We start from the raw sequence: 21,773 nt of genomic DNA, 5'->3' as shown, positions 1-21,773 counted from the left end.
TACTTTGGAATCTAGGCTGCGGACTTAACAATAACCGAAGATGGAAATGTGACAGCTCTCTTCTCCACACCCCCACCCAAGGAAAAAAAAAAAAAAAAAAAGCCACACAATCTGGAGTGGGGGTGGGGTCTGTCTTCCTTGTCAGACTAGGGTAAATCAAAAGCTAGTCACGTTGGGTTTTTCAAATGCTTCTCATTTAACAAGTCTTCGTATTTGATTTCGTTTTATCTTTTTGTTTGTGGGAAAGTGAAAAATGCTTTCCTTTCGTTTACTCCTCTGGATCTTCTAGTCAATTTGTTAATTTTACTAAATATACAAATACAGTAGCAGACCTGATTTGTAGAATGGTTTGGGAGAAAGGGGTAAAATGACATTGTTTAACATTGAATTGCTGTGTGGAAAATAAAAAAAAAAAAACAGCGTTTTTTTTCTAATTCGAATTATTGTAGCATTCTGAAAGTGTACATTATGCATTTTATTGTACAGTTTATGCTCATATTTATTGAAAAAAATACTGATTTTTGAAAGGAGTTGGAGAAAGGTTGTTTTTAGAATTAAATAAGCACAGGAGAACACACACATACCCCAAACATCTAGCTCTCTTTTCCCCAGGTAAAACAAATATATTTGAATTTTTTTTTTCTTTTGGAGAGTGGTGCATTGTGTTTCATATAAAGTAATCTACTTCTGGTTATTGAGAATCATTGAATCCTGTGTTTCGTTTTAAAACAACAGTGTACTACAGTTTGTTTTGCAAATGTGAAATGTTAATTTATCTAAATTTGTGTCAGAATACAGTGACAGTGGACTGAGAAAGTTTTGTTTATTTGGAAAAGGCTAGCTAGTCCTTTGTGCATTTGTATTTTTGAAAGTATGAGTTGAATAATCAGACATGTAAAGTGTATAGCTTTATTTAGTACTGTTATATTGAAAACATGAAAGTGAATATATTTATTAGTCTGTAAACTTTATTTGTATGAGTTTAGATCAGTTAACTTTTAAGATTCTTGTTTAAAATATTTTAAATTGAAAAGCATCAATTTAAGTGGTCATTTTATAGTAAGAGATGGATTTGAAAGAATTCAAGCTTGAGGGGCAAATGAGAGAGAGGAAGAGTTTTAAAGAGCTATGTATTTTGTAAGTGGCTATAATGTATTCCAAATGAAATCAATTTTGTGGGTGATCCAGCTCTTGTTTAAATCAGATATTTTTGTTTCATAATATGATAGTTGGCATGCTTATTGGAGGGATGAGTAAGATAGTTTTGGGGTCTGGAGAGAAGACACATAAGCATATTTTCTGATTCTCTGTGGATTTCATAGATGAAGGTAAGAGAATGAATTAATTACTTTTAGGTAATGCTATTTGAGAACCATGAACTGGGTAATCTTTATTTTTCTTACCTTAATTTATGCTAATGAGTGTGAAAGAGAAGGATATTCCATTCTGTAACATTTTGAGTGTTGTATCTTGGCATGAATCACCTTTTAATATGTAAAATTAAGACTCATCCCTCATCTTTTAAATTTAAAATGTGAGTATGTGACTTAATCTAGATGATAGGTTTTCTAAAAGTATTGCCAAGAGATGAGTGAGAAAGTGATTTGTATATAGTAATCATATTTTTCAGTTTATAACTTCATTTCAAGTTCAATTTAATTACTTGGTGGTGCTAATTTAAACATTCTACGTATTTCCTTGTTGTTTGTCAGCCATAGTTGTGACCTCAGAATTGCCAAGTTACTAAAGGCTGATGCTTTAAAAGGAAGGAAGGTAGGGTATTTTTATAAGAATATTCTTTTAAGGAAAAGATTCATAAGGGGATTTTTTTTTTTTTAATTTTTTTTCAACGTTTATTTATTTTTGGGACAGAGAGAGACAGAGCATGAACGGGGGAGGGGCAGAGAGAGAAGGAGACACAGAATCGGAAACAGGCTCCAGGCTCCGAGCCATCAGCCCAGAGCCCGACGCGGGGCTCGAACTCACAGACCGCGAGATCGTGACCTGGCTGAAGCCGGACGCTTAACCGACTGCGCCACCCAGGCGCCCCTCATAAGGGGATTTAAGTGGAGAAAACAAAATACCTTAAAATAAAAATAAATAAAATTTAAAAATGAACAGCACAACACAAAACAAAAATTTTGAAAGAAAATGGACAGTAACAAAAAGACTTGTGCAAAGAGTAGGCATATTACATTCTGTAACTTCTGATTAGTTTCCACATGGAATCTGGTTATGGGAAGTCATGGACTCATTGAAAAGCAATTTTTCTGTAGAAAGCTTTAGATTTTGGATCAGAACTTAAACTTTCCCAGCTTGATGTAAACAAATGGGAGAACTATAGGTTGTTATGCTCAAAGGATACATTTCTTCTGCATAACAGTACTGAATCAAAAGTATTGTTCCTTTTAAAGAGGGAAAATTGTAAATCAGTCTTTTCATGGACATCTGTAAATTAAAGCCCTGTGAATAGACTTACAGTCTGATCTCTCAGCATTATGAAGGTAATAGGGTTCAGATGTTTTAAGCATTTGCATTTTTAACCTGTTTAAGAAGCGCATGGCAATTAGCAGTAGTATAAACTTTGGGAAGATACTTAATTCAGGAGTCTGCAGATGGTATAAGAATGGGATGACTATAATTTACTAAGAGTTTTAAGATGTTGACCCATTTTTTGCAATTCATCATATTTTAAATTAATTTCTCTGTATTTGATAAGACTTAATAGGTTTACCAAATCATACTAAGTTTTCTTCTCAGGGAAATCCAAATTGATTGAGAAAAAAGGGGTCTTTGGGTGGTCTGACAATGCTCTATCACTGAACCTAGGTTGTAGTCATTGGATATTCACCTTATACTAATTCCTTTTGCTGTTTTAAAGCATTAACAGTTTTTCTTTCTTAAATGCAGAAATATTTGTTTGGATATTTAGATTTTAAAAAATTGGGTAAAGGGCATGCAAGGTCCTTCTGTGCTGGTGTATCTTAATTATATAAATTCTTATATGTTATTACATATTTTATATATATTATATATTAATGTGTTATAAATTATATATTTATCCAGAGATTTTCATAGATTAAGACAGTTGACTTTAACAAAATCCCATATTTTTAGCCCATACATTTTCTAGTAAGTATAATTTGCCCTTGGATGGTCTTCAAGACTAGAGCCACGATGCTATGTACTACCTTATGTGGAAGAAGTATAATTACAAAGACAATAATAATTAAAAATTCCATTTCGGGAAGTTTTTCAAAGCTTAAATGTCAAGTAATAGGTTTATAATTATGAGTACTTGTACATTATGAATAAACTATGAAATTTTTCTATAGTACAACTTTTGTGAAATGCATTTGTAACAAGTACTACAGTTGTTGATTTTTATAATTTGCTTGATCTGTATTATTTGGGGGAACAGAAGATATCCTCACCTAAAAAGCTTTATAGCATTGTGTGTGAGTTAGAGTAGCTATAAAATCATAATAAAACTTCATGTGGGGAAAAATGACTTAATTTGTATTTAAGCTGTTCCAGCACAGAATGCAGCTGCCTGCCTTTATGGGATAAGTGGTAAATTTTTTAAGAGTAGAAACTTACCAAGCTTTAAAATCACATCACTTTTTTTTTTAAGCATTGAGTTCTCTCCTTCCCTAACACATCACACAAATGTCTTAATATTTAATAAATGTTTTTTGAATAGTGAAGGTTAAGAATGGACTTCTCAGTGTTATAAAATTAAAAAAAAAGAGTGAAGCCTGAATTTTTAGTATTTGTGTGGTATTAGAAGATGTGGGGAAACTTTATACTATACTTGTGCATATTGAACTGATAGCATTAAGTGGTACAAATATTACATGTGTGTATCTCCTGTGTTGACCATCTGTTTTGTGTGAAGAATGGTAACTTATCAATTTCTTTTCAACGTTTTTTTTTTTTTTTTTTTAATTTATTTTTGGGACAGAGAGAGACAGAGCATGAATGGTGGAGGGGCAGAGAGAGAGGGAGACACAGAATCGGAAACAGGCTCCAGGCTCTGAGCCATCAGCCCAGAGCCTGACGCGGGGCTCGAACTCACGGACCGCGAGATCGTGACCTGGCTGAAGTCGGACGCTTAACCGACTGCGCCACCCAGGCGCCCCATCAATTTCTTTAAAAAAAATTTTTTTTAAACATTTATTCATTTTTGAGAGACAGAGTATGAGCGGGGAAGGGGCAGGGAGAGAGGGAGACACAGAATCCAAAGCAGGCTCCAGGCTCCGAGCTGTCAGCACAGAGCCCCATGCGGGGCTCGAACTCACGAACTGTGAGATCACAGCCTGAGCCCAAGTTGGACGCTCAACTGACTGAGCCACCCAGGCACCCATTTTCTTCAAATGAAAGCTTTAGAGGAATTCTTATTAAAGGTGATTTTTCTCAAAGAGATCTTTAGATTAGAAAGATAATGAATAAACTAAAGATAGTGGAATTTACTTTAGAGATTATCTCTATTTCAGGAATTAAAGCAAAATATTATTGAAATGTGACTACAAAGTCTAAATTTTGAAGTGAAAGGGCTAGAAATTTATTTATGCATATGTGAAACAATTTCATTTCTCTTGTTTAAACATTGGCAATTAAAAATCAAGATATTAACTGTCAGTATTCTATTGATGATGGTTATGTGAATATATGTAAGTGCACTGAAATATATAGAACTATACCCAAAAAGCCAATCTTACTGTATTGTACCTTAGAAAATAATTTTTAAAAATCAAGGCATTAATATATCAATAAATTGAAGTGTAAGAGAGATACTGAAAATACTGTATTAGTTTCTTATGGCTGCTGTAACAAAGAACCACAAACTGGGTGGCTTAAAACAACACAAATTTTACTGTCTCACAATTCTAGGGGCCAGAGGTCTGAAATCAGGATATATTAAGGGCCATGCTCTGTCTGAAACCTATGGGGGATTCCTTTCTTAGCTTCTTCTTAGCTTCTGGGGGTTTGCTGGCATTCCTTGGCATGTAACTCTAATCTCTGCCTTTGTTGTCACATGGCAGTCTTCCTGTGTTTCTCTGTCTTCACATGGCCATTTTATAGGGATAGCAGTCATATTGGATTAGGGGCCCACCCTACTCCAGTATGACCTCATTTTAACTAATTATATGTGCAATGACCCTATTTCCAACTAAGGTCACATTCTGAGGAACTGGGGTTTAGGAACTTCAACATACCATTTTTGGAGGGACATAATTCAACTTGTAATAGCTTCTCATACTTATTTCTTATTGCATAACAGAGTTTCATGTGAATTTTAAACTTTTTTACATTGGATATGTCTTAAATTAGAAATCACCACATTCGTTTTATTAGATAAGCATTATTTCAGTTTAATTGATTCAATTTGCATGATTGATTATTTAGTATTTTTAGTATATGTGGAACTTTTTCCTGACAAATAGGCGGTTATTTAAAGGTTAAACCTGTCATTCTTTATAAAAAAGATGACTGTGAAATATAGTACTCAGGGTATACATGCATGGGTGAACAGATTACTGTGGTATTTTTTTTCATGCATATCGTTTATAACTTGTTTTTGACAATAGGTAGCCCTGACAGCATATGAATCTTGTCTTAATCAGTTTCTAAACCCCAAGTTAATACAGTTTAGGATTAGTGTTTAATATTGGAAATAAACTGCAATCCACTCCAGATCACTTTTATGTGAATTTTCTACCTTGTAGTTTATTTACAGCTTATTTCTTTCCTGATAAAGGCAGCATGTTTCTTGGCCACTTTTAGCTTATCATCGAACTAGTATGTCAGGGAAATCATACTCACTTAATATTAGTTTTAGCATTATATTGCCATATGCTTAATTATTCTAATACTTTTTATAATCGTGTATAGCCAACTGATTAGTTTCTAGTTTTCGGTATTGAAAAAAATTGCCCCCTTAGAAGGTATAATGATATGCTATAAGTAGGTGTTCAATAAGTGTTTATTGAATAAATGAGTAGGGGCATCTGGGTGGCTCAGTTGGTTGAGCATCTGACCTCAGCTCAGGTTGTGATCTTACGGTTGGAGAGTTTGAGCCCTGCATTGGGCTTGCCGCTGTCAGTGTGGAGCCCCCTTCAGATCCTCTGTCCCCATCTCTCTCTGCCCCTTCCCTGTTCACACTCTCTGTTTTTCTCAAAAATAAATAAACATTTAAAAAATAAATGAGCAAGTAGTTATGTAACCTTTTTATATTTATGCAGTATGGGCATATTCCTTCATTGATTTATTCATATGTAATGGGAGCCTAGGAGATATACTGGAATTTCTGGATGTTTCTGATTTTTTAAAACATTACATACATTACCCTTGAGGGGTGCCTGGGTGGCTTAGTTCATTGGGTGCCCGACTTCAGCTCAGGTCATCATCTTGTGACTCTTGACTTTGAGCCCTGCGTCGGTCTCTGTGCTGACAGCTCAGAGCCTGGAGCCTGCTGCAGATTCTGTGTCCCTCTCTTGCTCTGCCCCTCGCCCGCTAATGCACACGCCTTGAAACTTACTATTAACTAGTTCTTGATTCATTCATTGAATATTTAGTCACTTGTTTTGTGTAAGGCTCAATAAATAATTGTTTACCTGTTTTTAATGGACATCATTGGAAAATATTTTGTATTTTCCCACCTTAGAATACAAACTCAAGTTGGACACTAAAGCCTAAGCTTCTAAGGTTGCCATCTTTATATAGGTGGGTGGTTTCTGAGTGGGTACTTGACTCTAAGAGATTCTCTGAAACCTATTTTTGAAAAGTTTTATGTGTACATGTTTTTTGGTCATTTGCTTTTTTCCTGTTATAATGGAGTGATGATGTATGCAAGGCAGTATAACATTGTTGCCTTCTTTAAAAATAAACTATTAAGGGACATCTAGGTGGCTCAGTTGGTTGAGTGTCTGACTTGAGCTCAGATCATGATGTTGTGGTTTCTGAGTTTGACCCCCACATCGAGCTTGCTGCTATGACCCTGTCATCGCAGAGCCTGCTTCAGATCCTCTGTCCCCCTCTCTCTGCCCCTCCTCTGCTTGTGCTCTCTCAAAAATAAATAAACATTAAAAAAATAAATAAAAATAGACTATTGAATCAGAAGATGAAATATCTTTAACCCTAATGATTTTCTTGTCTTAAAAACAGTGGTTTGTATACTTATTATCATTTACTTCTTAGGGAAATGCAAATTAAAACCTAAGGAAATATGACTACACACACGCTAGTATGGCTAGAAATAAAAGACTGACAATACCAGGACTAGGAACGATATGGGGCAACTAAGAACTCTCTTACATTATTGGTAGGGATGCAAACTGATACAGTCACTTTGAAAAACAGTTTCTTATAAAGTTAGTCATACACTTAATCATAAGATTCAGCAACCCCATTCCTAGATATTTACTTAGAGAAATGAAAACATCTGTTCATAAAAAGACTTATACTTGAATATTAAGAGCAGCTTTATTCAGGATAGCCCTAAAATGGAAACAAACCAAATATCTCTTAGATGGGTAAATAAATAAACTGTATATCCATACAATGGAATACTATTCAGCAATAAAAAAGAACAAACTACTGATAGCCTAGAAGCATGATGAATCTAAAAAGCATTATGCTAAATAAAAGTGGCTAGACTGAAAAGAGTACATAGAATACAGTTCTGTGTATATGAAATTTTAGGAAGCCCAAAGCTATAGTGATAGAAACTAGAAAAGTTGTTTGCTAGGGTATAGGGTAGTAGAGTGTGAGGAAACCTCTTTGAGTGATGGAAATGTTCTATATCATGATCATGGAGTGGTTACATGACTTATTTATTTGTCAAAACTTATTGAATTTCGTACACTTAAAGTTGGTAAATTTTATTGGATGTAAGTTGTACTTCAAAAAATCTGATTTTAAAGGAAAGACTAATGGGTTTCAACCTTGGTTTCACATTAGAATCACCTGAGGAGTTGTTTTGTTTTTTTTGACAGTGTCCATGCAGGACTCATCCTAAATTAATTAAATCAGAATCATTTGAGAATGAGGATTGAACTTCAGAATTTTAAAAAGCTCCTAGATAGTTTTACATACAGTTGAAAAACACTGCTGTAGAAAAAGGATTATCTTTTTCAGTGTTATCAATGTTTTAAAACTTTTTATTGGCAATCAAAACATTAATATGTATTACACAAATGCTACGGGCCATGTCCACTTTCTTTTCTACTGTAATCTGTTCTGTTTTACCTATCTTTAGGTTTATTAATGGATTTCAAGGAAAATCATTATTCTCTTGCCACTTAAAGATTGTGTGCCTGTGTTTTGGAAAGGTTTTATGCAAAAGTGTATAAATTCTTTGTCACTGTCACCATCAAAAGACACTTGTATAAATGTAATGCCAGTGTATAATTTTCTTCATGTTTATTCACTTATTCATTCATGAAGCTTATATTTAACATTTTATAACGTTCTGTGCAAAATAGAACATGATTTCTGTATTTAAGGAGTACATAGTTTAGTGTAGAGTACACGTATAAAATAACATTTAATACGATGTTTTGTATAATAGAGGTAGTTACTATGGAGCCAAAGAGTAGGAAGTGATTAACTGAGGAAATGGGGGCAGCTAGATATATTGCTATATTTTGATATTCCAATTATAAGAAATAAATATTTTAATAAAGATTAAATTGTCTAATATTATAATAAAGATTGAAAACATGATTTATTGGTTATGTTAGATAAATCCTTCATGAAATTTCTTCCTCTATGCCCTGTAATACTCTAGTCCATAGTGATTTAACGGAGTAACTTTGGCAGGCAGAAAGATGACAAAAATATTAACAGATATTAATCCTTTTTTCTCAGAATAAATTTTACAGATTTCTGTCTTTAGAATAGCTTTGTTATCTTCATATAATCCCTTTTCTTCCTTTTTCTTTTTTTTTTTTAAATATTGCTTCTGGGGCACCTGGGTGACTTAGTTGGTTGAGTTGGTTTTGGCTTGGGTTGGAGTCTTATTGTCATGAGATTGAGCCCGGTGTCAGGCTTTGTGCTGGGCGTGGAACCTGCTTGGGGTTCTCTCTCCCCCTCTCTCTGTCCTCTTCCTGCTTGCATGTGCATGCCTGTGCACATGCACTCTCTTTCTCTCAAAATGAATGAATGAATGAATGAATGAATGAATGAATAAAAAGTTTAAAAATAATGCTTCTTTTAGGTATGCATGTATGATAGAGCTAATCAGCAAAATGGATTTGGTCTATCCATTCATTATTGGTGGTCTGTAAGCAACAAGGAAGTATATTAAGTCTTTGAAAACCTTGAAGATAATTGTATTGTTTTCCCTATTCATTTGTGGTTTTATTGAATGGAAGCCTATAGCATTAATACATTCGGGAAAAGCCAGCCTGTTTTTATTTTCCTTGAATATGTCAATACCTGATAAACTGACATGACTGGCAAGCATCACTTACATATGATGTTGTTAGTGATATAAAATTCTTCTTCACATTATGGTTCCCTATTGTGAAAAAATAATCTTGCTAATTTTTTCTTTCACTCAATATTGTATTATTGTACTCTTTGCTATTGTATATATTTGCATGTATCTACCTTATATATTATTAAATATATTACCTAATGTGATATATGATATATATTATATGATAATATATATTATTACATATCTGCAGGAACTTTGTAGCAGGTAGCCTTAGAATTCTGTCTCCTCACTATGTCTGTTTTATCACCTGTAAATGGACAGAATGATGATACCAACCATTGTTTTGAGAGTAAATTAATTAATATGTAAAATATTTAGAATAGGGCCCAGCACTTATTAGGTGCTATATAAATATTTGCTATAATTAACATACTGCAATTAGTGAAAGTATTCTGTGTTTGTTACCTTACCTTCTTCAACCTTTTCCCCACCTCTGAAGCCTTTTTAATGTGACTTGTGCTTTCACTCACTATATTAAAATTGATCCCTTAAAGGTCACCAGTGAACTCATGATTGCCAAACACAGTTTCCTTTTGACAGTCTTCATCCTTCATAACCTATGTATAGAATTTTCTGTAGTCTACTGCACCGTCCTCTTGAAATGCTTCTTCCTAGATTTTAGTTTTACTTTACCATTCTGACTTTCTTTCTGCCTTCCTTCTTTTTACTCTTACCCGACAAAAATGGGATGTACCTTTTTACCCCAAGCTTTCTAATTTAGCAATCTTATTTATTTCTATAGCTTCTGTTACTTTTTTATGAACACAAGATAGCATCATATAATGTAGTGGCTTAAATTTTGTTTAAAGCAACTCTACTCATTTTCAAATTAAATCTTAGATGGCATTTCAGTTTTTGCCATAGAAAAATTGAGCTATTTGGGGCATTGGGGAGGGGCCCACAACTGTGTCAGCTTGGCCAGCTGGTGCTTCTTTTTGCCTCTGTGGAGCACTTCCAAATAATAATCTTGGGATTTGAAGTCATGAGATCTGCCTTAGGGGTCTCATCTGTAAAAGTGTCAGGATTTTTGTGAGCTTTTAAATAAACTAATATACGTGGAAATACTGTATAAATATCACTGTGCAGATAATATGACCATTAAATCTATGTTGTTGTTTCTCCCTCTGGAATTAGATCAGCAGGTTTATTTGCCTGTTAGACATTTCTAAATGGATACCTTACTAGCCACTGAAAGTCAAAATGTCTGATAAGGGATTAATGTCCAGAATATATTAAGAGCTTCTACAACTCAACAACAAAAAACAAACAACCTGATTATGATTTAAAAGTGGGCAAAAGAGTTGAATAAATATTTCTCCAGAGAAGATATGCAAATGGCCTATAAGCACATGAGAAGATGCTTAACATCATTCATCATTAGGGAAATATAAATTAAAACCACAAGGAATATCACTTCATACCCATTAGTATGGCTCATATAAAAAAAATTAAAACCCAGAAAATAACAAGTGTTATTAAGAATATGGAGAGATTGGAATCTTTGTGCATCACTAGTAGGAGTATTAAAGTAGTGCAGCTGCTATGGGAAATGGTAAAATTTTCTAAAAAAATTAAACATAAAATTACCATATGATCCAGCAATTCTACTTCTGGGTATACACCAAAAGAATTGACCACAGGAACTCGAATAGATATTTGTACACTCATATTTATAGCAGCATTCGTCTCAATAGCCAAAGGTGGAAGCAACCCAAGTGTCCATTGAAAGATTAGTGGATAAACAAAATGTGGTATATACATACAATGGAATATTATTCAGCCTTAAAAAAGGAAGAAAATCCTGATAACATACTAAAACATAGATGAACCTCGAAGACATTATGCCACTCACAGCTGTATAACCTTGGATGACAAGTTGCTTCATTTCTCTGTGCTTCAGTTTCTTCATCTGTAAAATGGAGATACAATACTATCTCAGAACATTTATATCACAGTCAAATGTGATAATGTACTCAAAGTCAGCTTGGAATATTTTATACATTGTAGTGGTATTGTGAATCTTAGTTTTCTTTCTTTTCTCCTTCCCTGCCTCTTGATAGTTTGTACCTCTCTTCTTAAAAGTGCTATTTCCTTATCTACTTAGTTGAAATTAAACTTTCCTTCCATGTTAGTCCTATGCATTGATCAGCAGTTGTTTATTATCTATTATGTTCTAGGCTGTGGTCTAGCAGCTGAACACAAGGCAGTGAATAAAACAAAGTTCCTGCTTTCATGGAGCATACATTTTAGTGAGGGGACAGACAACACTTTCCATTTTGTTTGTGTTTTATTTTTTTTACATTTTTACATTTTTTTTTTACATTTATTTATTTATTTTTTTTTTTTTTTTCAACATTTATTTTTGGGACAGAGAGAGACAGAGCATGAACGGGGGAGGGGCAGAGAGAGAGGGAGACACAGAATCGGAAACAGGCTCCAGGCTCTGAGCCATCAGCCCAGAGCCCGACGCGGGGCTCGAACTCACGGACCGCGAGATCGTGACCTGGCTGAAGTCGGACGCTTAACCGACTGCGCCACCCAGGCGCCCCTACATTTATTTATTTTTGAGAGACAGAGAGAGACAGAGCACAAGCAGGGGAGGGGCAGAGAGAGAAGGAGACACAGAATCTGAAGCAGGCCCCAGGCTCCAAGCTGACAGCACAGAGCCTGACACAGGGCTTGAACTCACAAACCGCGAGATCATGACCTGAGCTGAAGTCGGATGCCCAACCAACTGAGCCACCGAGGTCTTTGTGTTTTAATTGTTACAGGTATTATCTTCCCTTCCAGTCTGCAAGTGCTTACAGGACAAAGACTGTATCGTGCAATATATTCAGCATCCAGTACAATACCTAGTAGGTTTCATAAATGATCTTTTAAGAGGTTTTTGTGGAAATGAATTATGGACATAATCTTGTTCATTTCTATGGCTTTCATAATAGTGATTTCCAGCATTGGCTGCTTTACACTTAAGTCACTTGGGGAACTTTGGTAAAATACAGAGTCTGTGCTTCATCTTTGGAAACTCTAGTAAACTAAGATTGGAATGGGACTTAGGAATCTGTATTTTTGATAAGTTCTTCAGGTTTAAACATTTGGGAACCATTGTTCCAAAGCATTTAGTACAGTGATTTACATAAAATGTGCTTAGTAGTGTTAGTTGAATTGATTTATTGATTGATTTATACAATAGTTTGTTCTGAACCAGATTTGGAACTTATGGATCAAATAGAATTAAATGGATTCAGGAAAGAGTTACATGAAAAAGTCTTCAGACTCAGCAACACTACCATTTGCTGATGTTAGGAAAATCATTAGTATCCTTTGTTATTTTTAAATGCTAGTTCTTAAGTATTTACCCAAAATAATCCTCTACATTTTAATAGGTACATAAGTTTTTGAAAAATCATTGAAAAATCTAAAGGGATTTAAGCTAATTAAAACTGATAAATAATTTCTGTGAAGAGGAAGGGGAATGAGTGGTAACCAAAAGGAAATTTAGTTTAATCTGTATTCCTTGAATTATTTTATGATGAAAACCTATTTATGTATTTCTTGTGTGATAATGTAATTAAAATAAGTAACAAATAATATAGTTTATTCTGCTGCATTTTTTTGTACAGCATTTTTTGCCTTTTTTGAGACTTTTTAATTTTTTTTAAATTTATTTTGATAGAGAGTGCGTGTGTGTGCACGGGGGAGGGGCAGCGAGAAGGGAGAGAGAGAGAAACCCAAGCAGGCTCCTCACTGTCAACCCAGAACCTGATGAGGGGCTCGAACTCACAAACCATGAGCTCATAGCTGAGCTGAAGTCAGATGCTTACGTGGCTGAGCCACCCAGGCACCCCCATTTTTTGCCTTTTAAGTTAACATGAGTTAGAGAAATTTCTTCTTACCTTTATAAACTTGATTTAGGTCAGGAGTTCTTAACCTGGCATCTATAAATAGCTTTCAGGGATCCATGAACTGAAGTTATTTTCAGATTTTACAAATGGATATGGACATTTTCCAAAGAAGAAAGTTCATAACTTTCATTGGATTCTCAAAGGGATCCATGACTCAAATAAGTTCAGGAACCACTAATTTATGCAGAAGAATCTGCTTTATTTGATAAAAATTCTGCAGCTAATTCTTTTATTGCCTTTGACCCTTGATGTATATGAGTGACTGTGATTCTATAACCTTTTTCATCCTACCCATTTTCAGGTTATGAATAGTATAATTATTAAAGAAACACAGCTCTGCTATTTGCTACTTCTACTGGTTAAATATTTCAGTTTTGGCATCTCTGACATATTCATCTTGTTCTCCTACGTATCTAAATGCTGCTGTATAAGTTACTTTTTTGTTTGTTTCAGTAGAATGATGGCTTGACATTTTTGTGCCACAGACGGCTGAGGTTTAATGATTTGCACTAGCTGAAATAAAGTAATATTGTATGAGGTTACTGAACAGAGTAGGCCATAGCTACTTCTTTATTGAATTTTTCTGTGGAATTGGTTTTTTTAGATTATATTTCCTGGGAAGTAAACTGAGATGGAGATTTACTTGCAGAAAGTTTATTGAGGAACGACATTTGTAATGGAGCAAGGGATGCAAGATTTGGAGGGCAGAGAGATTGAACTGATGGCGTTGCCTCAGAGACTTTAGTCAATCCTTTTGGGATATTTAAAAGTTATTTGGAATTAGATATGAGCTGACTTGAAGGGAGGGGGCATAATCTTGGGTGGGGCAGTTTCTGTGGTAGAGATGGAGGTGAAACTACATAGTTCCCCTTTCCAGCTGCAGGAGGTGCTTTCAGCAAATAGCTTCTAGCTGCCAACTGGTTTAGGTTTGCCTCAGCTACAGAGAACTGCTTTACCTGTGGTCTCAATCTTCTAGGGGCATCTTGCAAATGGCTGAGCAAGATTGGGTAAAGAAGTCCAGCTATTTTGGCCTAATGTGGAGCTCCTTGACAGGCAGTACTTGCTCCAGAGAGCCGTCCCTGGTTGTCAGGCCTGCATTGCAGTTTGACTTCTTTTCAGTCTTCTGCTGCCTTTCCTTCAGAAGTATTGATTTCTGTTAAGTGTCTTGCATGTTAAACTCCATCTCAACGCCTGCTTTCAGAGAACTCAAGGGGCAGTTTATGGAGGAGGACTTAGCTGTGAGCAGCTAGCATCCTGGAGTTAGAAGAACTCTGCAGACAGAGGAATGGAATGAATGCCTTGGTCTTGAAGGGAGTATCTGGTCACTACAGTCCTTGTAACTCTTAGATTTATTTCATACAGTAAATTCACCCCATGTGGGAACAACTTCTCAACATTGTTTGGCTTCTTTTTCTGAGGACTTACAAGAATAAGATTAGTGGGTTAATTAATTACACCTTCTGCCACTACAGCTAGTCCCCAGATCACAACTGATACTTACTGTCTCCCTGTAATCTCCATTCTAGATTCTTGGCCAATATCTCTACTTGTCTAGATGGCTTACAAGATGGGGTGACTGTCATGACTGAGGGATCTGAGCCTAGTTACCATGCCCTTTTTAGGTGTTGGCCACTGTACTTGTACATTTACTCTCAAAATTGGGTAGGGAAATTCCAAGAGATGCCCCAGTGATAACCCAGACACTAAATGTCATCTATTCCTTTATGTTACTTTTCTTTGTGTTGGTGACTCTATTTTATTTCATAAACACCATATATTGCTTAGGTAGCACATTATGTGACATTAAAATCAGGTCTGTTATGTAGGTTTTAAAGATCAAATATAACATTGAATTTGTTGTATTAATGTTTCTTTGATATGTTATCAGGGTGTTAATTGCAGAGGTTTACAGATTGTCATCTCTTGTGTTGTCCCTTGCATGTATTATTAATATATCATCAGGATAATTAGCAACAGAAGAATTCATACAACCAAAATCTTATGTTTTTATTTCTAGTGTTTTAGCATAGTTTTATTGAGAACTTTATTTAGTAGTGAGTGGTTTTCTAGCACCTACTCCCCATTACCTATTCACTTAGGGATTAGAATTGAAAAACTGTGACAGAGTTAGAGTATAATTTACTGCAGTTATACAGCCATGTGGTAAATATACCATTTAGCAAACCATCAAGACAAGTTACATTGCTGGAAAGTTTTAGTAAGGAAGCTCTGAGCCTGTGGCTGCCCGATGAGGCCTTGAACACCAGGGTGTCAGTAGTGTCCCCGAAGAGACTCAGTATTTTGGAACTGGGGGCTCTCACATTAGGCCTTCTTTCTTTCTTTTTTTCTTCACACTTTCAGTAAGATAAAATTCACATACCACACGACTCACCCATTTAAGATGTAAAATTAAATTAAGTGATTTTTAGTATATTTATAGATGTGGGCTGCCATCAACATAGTTAACTTAAGAACATTTTAATTTCAGAAGAAACCCTCTATCCTTTAATATCACTTTCCAATCCTCCAACCTCCTCTAGACCTAAGTAAACACTGCTTTCTGTTTCTATGCCTATTCTGGATATATCATATAAATGGAATCACATAAAATGTAGTCTTTTGTGGGGCACCTGGGTGGCTCAGTTGGTTGAGCGTCTGACTTCAGCTCAGGTCATGATCTCACAGTTTGTGACTTAAGCCCCACAATGGGCTCGCTGCTATCAGTGCAGAGCCCGCTTTGGATCCTCTGTCCCCCTCTCTGCTTGCCCCTCCCCTGCTTGCGCTCTCTCTCTCAAATAAAAAAAAAGTGTAGTCTTTTGTGACTGGCTTCTTTCACTCAGCATAATGTTTTCAAGGTTCATCTGTGTTGTAGCATGGATCAGTATTTCATTCCTTTTTATGGCCAAATAATATTCCATTGTATGGATATACCACATTCTGTTTATCTGTTCACTAGTTGTTATACTTTTTTAATTTTTATTTTTTATTTTTTATTTATTTATTATTATTTATTTTTATTTTTATTTTTTATTTTTTGTTATACTTTTTTAAAAAAAGATTTTAAGTGATCTCTACACCCATTGTGGGTCTAGAACTTATACCCCCAAGATAAAGAGTTGCATGCTTTACAGACTGAGTCAGCCTCTAGTTGTTAAACTTTTGAGTTTCCCATTTTGTTATGCATAATGGTGCCATGAACATTCACATATAAGCTTTTGTGTGGACATATGTTTTTGAGCAGAATTACTGGGTCATAGAGTAACTGTATGTTTAACTTTTTGAGGAACTGCCAAGCTATTTTCTGGAGTGGTATACCATTTTACAATCCCAGTGGCAATGTATGAGGGTACCAGTTTCTCTACATCCTTGCCAACAGTTGCTATTGTCATAACTTTTTTGTTATTGCTATCCAAGTGGAGGAGAAGCAGTATTCTGTTATGCTTGGTTTTGATTTGCATTTCACTTCCCTGGCGACTAATGATGTTGAGCATTGTTTTATGTGCTTATTGGTCATTTGTATATCTTGTTTGGGGAAATGACTATTCAGATTCTTTGCCCATTTTTAAATTGGATTATTGTCTTTTGTTGAGTTGTAAGAGTGTTATTTATTTTAGATACTGATCTCATCAGATATGCAAACATATTCTCCTCTTTTCAATTTGTTGATAATTTTTGAAGCACAAAAATTTTCAATTTTGATGAGATACAGTCCATCAATTTTTTTCTTTTGTTTTTTTTTAATTTTTAATGTTTATTTTTGAGAGAGAGAGAGAGAGCAAGTGCACGAGTGGGGGAGGGGCAGAGAGAGAGGGAGAAACAGAATCTGAAGCAGGCTCCAGGCTCTGAGCTGTCAGTACGGAGCCTGATATGGGACTTGAACTCACAAACTGCAAGATTATGACCAGAGCTGAAGTCGGACGCTTAACTGACTGAGCCACCCAGGTTCCCCTTTAATTTTTTTAAAGTTTATTTATTTTGAGAGAGAGAGAAAGTGTGAGTGAGGGAGGGGCAGAGAGAGAGGCAGAGAGAGAGAATCCGAAGTAGGCTCTGCATTGTTAGTGCAGAGACTGATGTGGGGCTCAAACTCACAAACTGAGATCATGGCCTGAGCCACCCAGGTGCCCTTGTTGCTTGTTTTTTTTTGATAGTGTGTCTAAGAAACCATTGCCTAACACAAGGTCACGAAGATTTACTCCTCTGTTTTTTTCCTAAGAGTTTATAGTTTTAGTTCCATTTTGAGTTGATTTTTGTATGTGGTGTCAGAAAAGTCTCAAATTTCATTCTTTTGCATGTGGCTATCCAGTTGTCCCAGCATCATTTGTATAAATGACTATTCTTTCTCCATTGAATGATTTTTGGCACTCCTGTTGAAAATTAGTTGACCATAGATGGGTTTATTTCTGGACTGTCAATTCTTTCCCATTGATCTGTGTGTCTGCCCTTATGCCAGTACCACGCTGTCTTGATTACTGTTGTTCCATAGTAAATTTTGAAATTGGGAAGTCTGAGTTTCCTACTTTGTTCTTTTTCTTTTTTCAGTTTTACTGAGATAATTGACCTAACATAGTGCAAATTTAAGGTGTACAATGTGATGATTTGGTATATGTATATATTGTAGAACATTTACCACAGTAGGGTTAGTTAACACACTTTACCTCACACAATTAACATTTTGTTATTGTTGTTATGATGAGAACAACTGATTAAAGTGTACTCTCATAGCAACTTTCAAATATACAGTACAGTATTGTTAATTATAATCATCATGATGTACAGTAGATTCCTGGAACTTACTCATCTTATAACTAAAAGTTAGTTAGTAGCCTTTGACTAATTTCCCCATTTCTACCACCTGAGCCTTTGCAACCACCATCCTATTCTCTGTTTCTATGAGTTTAATGTTTTTGTTTTTTATTTTATTTAAATATTTTATTTTTAATCTCTACATCCAATGTAGGGCTTGACCCCACAATCCCAAGATCAAGAGCCAGGTGCTCTACTGACTAAGCCAGTCAGGTGCCCCTCTATTTCAGTGTTTTTAGGTTCCACATAAAAGTGAGAACATATGAGGGCACTTGGCTGGCTCAGTCAGAAGAGCACGTGACTTTTGATATTGGAGTTGTAAGTTCGAGCCCTACATTGGGTGTAGAGGTTACTTAAAAAATTAAACTTTTTTTTAAATTATTTTTTTTATGTTTATTTATTTTTGAGAGACAGAAAGAGACCGAGCACAAGCAGGGGAGGGGCAGAGAGAGAGGAAGACACAGAATCCCAAGCAGGCTTCAGTCTCTGTGCTGTCAGCACGGAGCCAGATGTGGAGCTCGAACTCACAAACCGCGAGATCATGACCTGAGCTGAAGTTGGACTTTTAACCAACTGAGCCACCCAGGAACCCCTAAAAAAATTAAACTTATTTTTTTTTTTCCTTCCCCTCCTGATGATCTTCTGTTAAGTTTCTTAGGATCCACATAAGAGTGAAAACATATGGTAAAAAAAGAGGGAGGGAGCCAAACCATAAGAGACTCTTAAAAATTGAGAATAAACTGAGGCTTGATGGGGGGTGGGAGGGAGAGGAAAGTGAGTGATGGGCATTGAGGAGGGAACCTGTTGGGATGAGCACTGGTTGTTGTATGGAAACCAATTTGACAATAAATTTCATATTTAAAAAAATTAAACTTAAAAAAAAAGTGAGAGCATACAGTATTTGTCTTTTTCTGATTTATTTTACCTAAATAAATGCCCTCACGGCCCATCCATGTTGTCACAAATGGCAGGATTTCTTTTATTTATGACTGAATAATATTCTCTTCTATACACACACACACACACACACACACACACACACACGTACACACACACATGACATTTTCTTTCCATTCATCCCTTGATGGACACTTAGGTTGTTTGCATGTCTTGGCTATTGTAAAATACTTCAGTGAACATGGGAATGCATATATTTCTTTCAAATAGTGATTTCATTTCTTTGAGGCCCAGAAGTGGGATTGCTGGGTCATATGGTAGTTCATTTACTGATTTTTTTGAGGAAACTTCATACTGTTTTCATAGTGGTTATACCAGTTGACATTCCTATCAGTAGTGCACCAGAGTGTCCTTTTTTCCACCTCCTCAACAGCATGTGTTATCTCTCCTCCTCTTTTTTTTTTTTTTTTTATAATAGCCATTCTAACAGGTGTGAGATTATATCTCATTGTGGTTTTGATTTGCAATTCCCTGATGAAGTTGAGTACCTTTTCAAGTACTTGCTGGTCATTTGTATATCTTCATTGGAAAAATGTCTATTCACATCTCCTCCCCATTTTTTAAAGACCCGATTGTTTGTTTTTTTGCTATTCAGTTGTATGAGTTCCTTATATATTTTGGATATTAACCCCATATCTGATATATGGTTTGCATGTATTCTCTCACATTCTGTAGGTTGCCTTTTCACTTTGTTGATTTTCTTTTGCTGTGCAGGACATTTTAGTTTCATGTAGTCTGACTTGTCTATTTTTGTTTTTGTTGTTTATGTTTTTGGTATCCAAAAAAAAACCCATTGTCAAGACCTATGTAAAGAAGCTTCTCCCCTATATTTTCTTGTAGGAGTTTTACAGTTTTGGGTCTTATATATAATTTCTTTAATCCATTTTAAGTTAATTTTTGTGAGTGGTACCAGATAGGGATCCAGTCTTTCTTTTGCATGTGGGTATCCAGTTTTCCTGACACCATTATTTTTTTTTTATTTTTTATTATTTTTTTAATATTTATTTTTGAGGGAGATAGCGTGAGCAGGGGAGGGGCAGAGAGAGAGGGAGACACGGAATCTCAAGCAGGCTCCAGGCTCTGAGCTGTCAGCACAGAGCCCAATATGGGGCTTGAACCCACGAACCGTGAGATCATGACCTGAGCCAAAGTCAGCCACTTAACCGACTGAGCCACCCAGGCGCCCCTTTCCAACACCATTATTGAAGAGACTATCCTTTCCCCACTGAATATCTTGGTTCCCTTGTCAAATATTACTTGACCGTATTTGTGCAGGTTTATTTCTGACTTCTTGATTCAGTTCCATTGGTTTATTTTTATGCAGTACCATACTGTTTTGTTTATTATTGTTCTTCATTTTCAAAATTGTTTTGGCTGTTCTGGTTCCCTTGAGTTTTCATATGAATATTAGGATCAGCTTGTCAGTTTTTGCAAAAAGCTAGCGGGGATTTTGATACAGATTGCACTGAATCTGCAGATCTATCTATCTATCTATATAAGTGGGTATTGCCATTTGTATTAGTTTTCTGTTGCTGCCTAAAAAAGACCAGAAATTTAGTGGATTAAACAACACAAGTTTAATATTTTATAGTTCTGGAGGTCAGAAATCTGCAATTGGTCTTTCTGGACAAAAATCAAGTTGTTGGTCAAATGTCCATTAATAGATAAATGGATAAAGAAGATAGGGTAAATATATACAATGGAATATTACTCAGCCATAAAAAATGGGGCGACTGGGTGGCGCAGTCGGTTAGGCGTCCGACTTCAGCCAGGTCACGATCTCGTGGTCCGTGAGTTCGAGCCCCGCGTCGGGCTCTGGGCTGATGGCTCAGAGCCTGGAGCCTGTTTCCGATTCTGTGTCTCCCTCTCTCTCTGACCCTCCCCCGTTCATGCTCTGTCTCTCTCTGTCCCAAAAATAAAAAAAAATAAAATAAAAAAAAAACGTTGAAAAAAAAAATGTAATCTTGCCATTTGCAACAATGTGGATGGATCTAGAGGGTATTACATTAAATGAAGTAAGTCAGGCAAAGAAAAGTACCATATGACTTCACTTGTATGTGGAGTGTCAAAAACAAAATCAACCAACCAACCAACCAACCAACCAAACAAACAAACAAACCAAACAGATTCTTAAATACAGAGAACAAACCAGTGGTTGCCAGAGAGGAGGTGGGGGGAGGGGGAGATGGGAAAAATAGGTAAAGAGGATTAAGAGTTACAAACTTCCAGTTGTAAAATAAATAAGTCTTGGAGATGAAAAGTATATCATGGGGTGGGGTGCACCTGGGTGGCTCAGTCAGTTGAGAGTCTGACTTCGGCTCAGGTAGTGATCTCATGGTTCGTGAGTTCAAGGCCCACATTGGGCTTGTTGCTATCAGCACAGAGCCTGCTTTGGATCCTCTGTCCCCCTCTCTCTCTGACCTGCCCCCACTCATGCTCTCTCTCTCAAAAATAAATAAAACATTAAAAAAGTGTAGTATAGGGAATATAGCCAATAATATTGCAATAATATTATACAGTGACAGATGGTGACTATACTTATTGTGGTGAACATTGAGTAATGTATAGAATTGTTGAATCAATATGTTGTACACCTGAAACTA

General features: G+C 35.8%; 1 protein-coding gene across 2 annotated transcripts in view; it reads left to right on the top strand.

The window, feature by feature from the left end:
• ZSWIM5 (zinc finger SWIM-type containing 5) overlaps window positions 1-21,773 on the top strand; it is a 256,910-nt gene that overhangs the window by 1,237 nt on the left and 233,900 nt on the right. The window lies entirely within an intron of this gene.

Source organism: Leopardus geoffroyi, chromosome C1, assembly GCF_018350155.1.
Source record: "Leopardus geoffroyi isolate Oge1 chromosome C1, O.geoffroyi_Oge1_pat1.0, whole genome shotgun sequence".
NCBI lineage: Eukaryota > Metazoa > Chordata > Mammalia > Carnivora > Felidae > Leopardus > Leopardus geoffroyi.
This window is presented reverse-complemented; position numbering and strand designations above follow the sequence as displayed.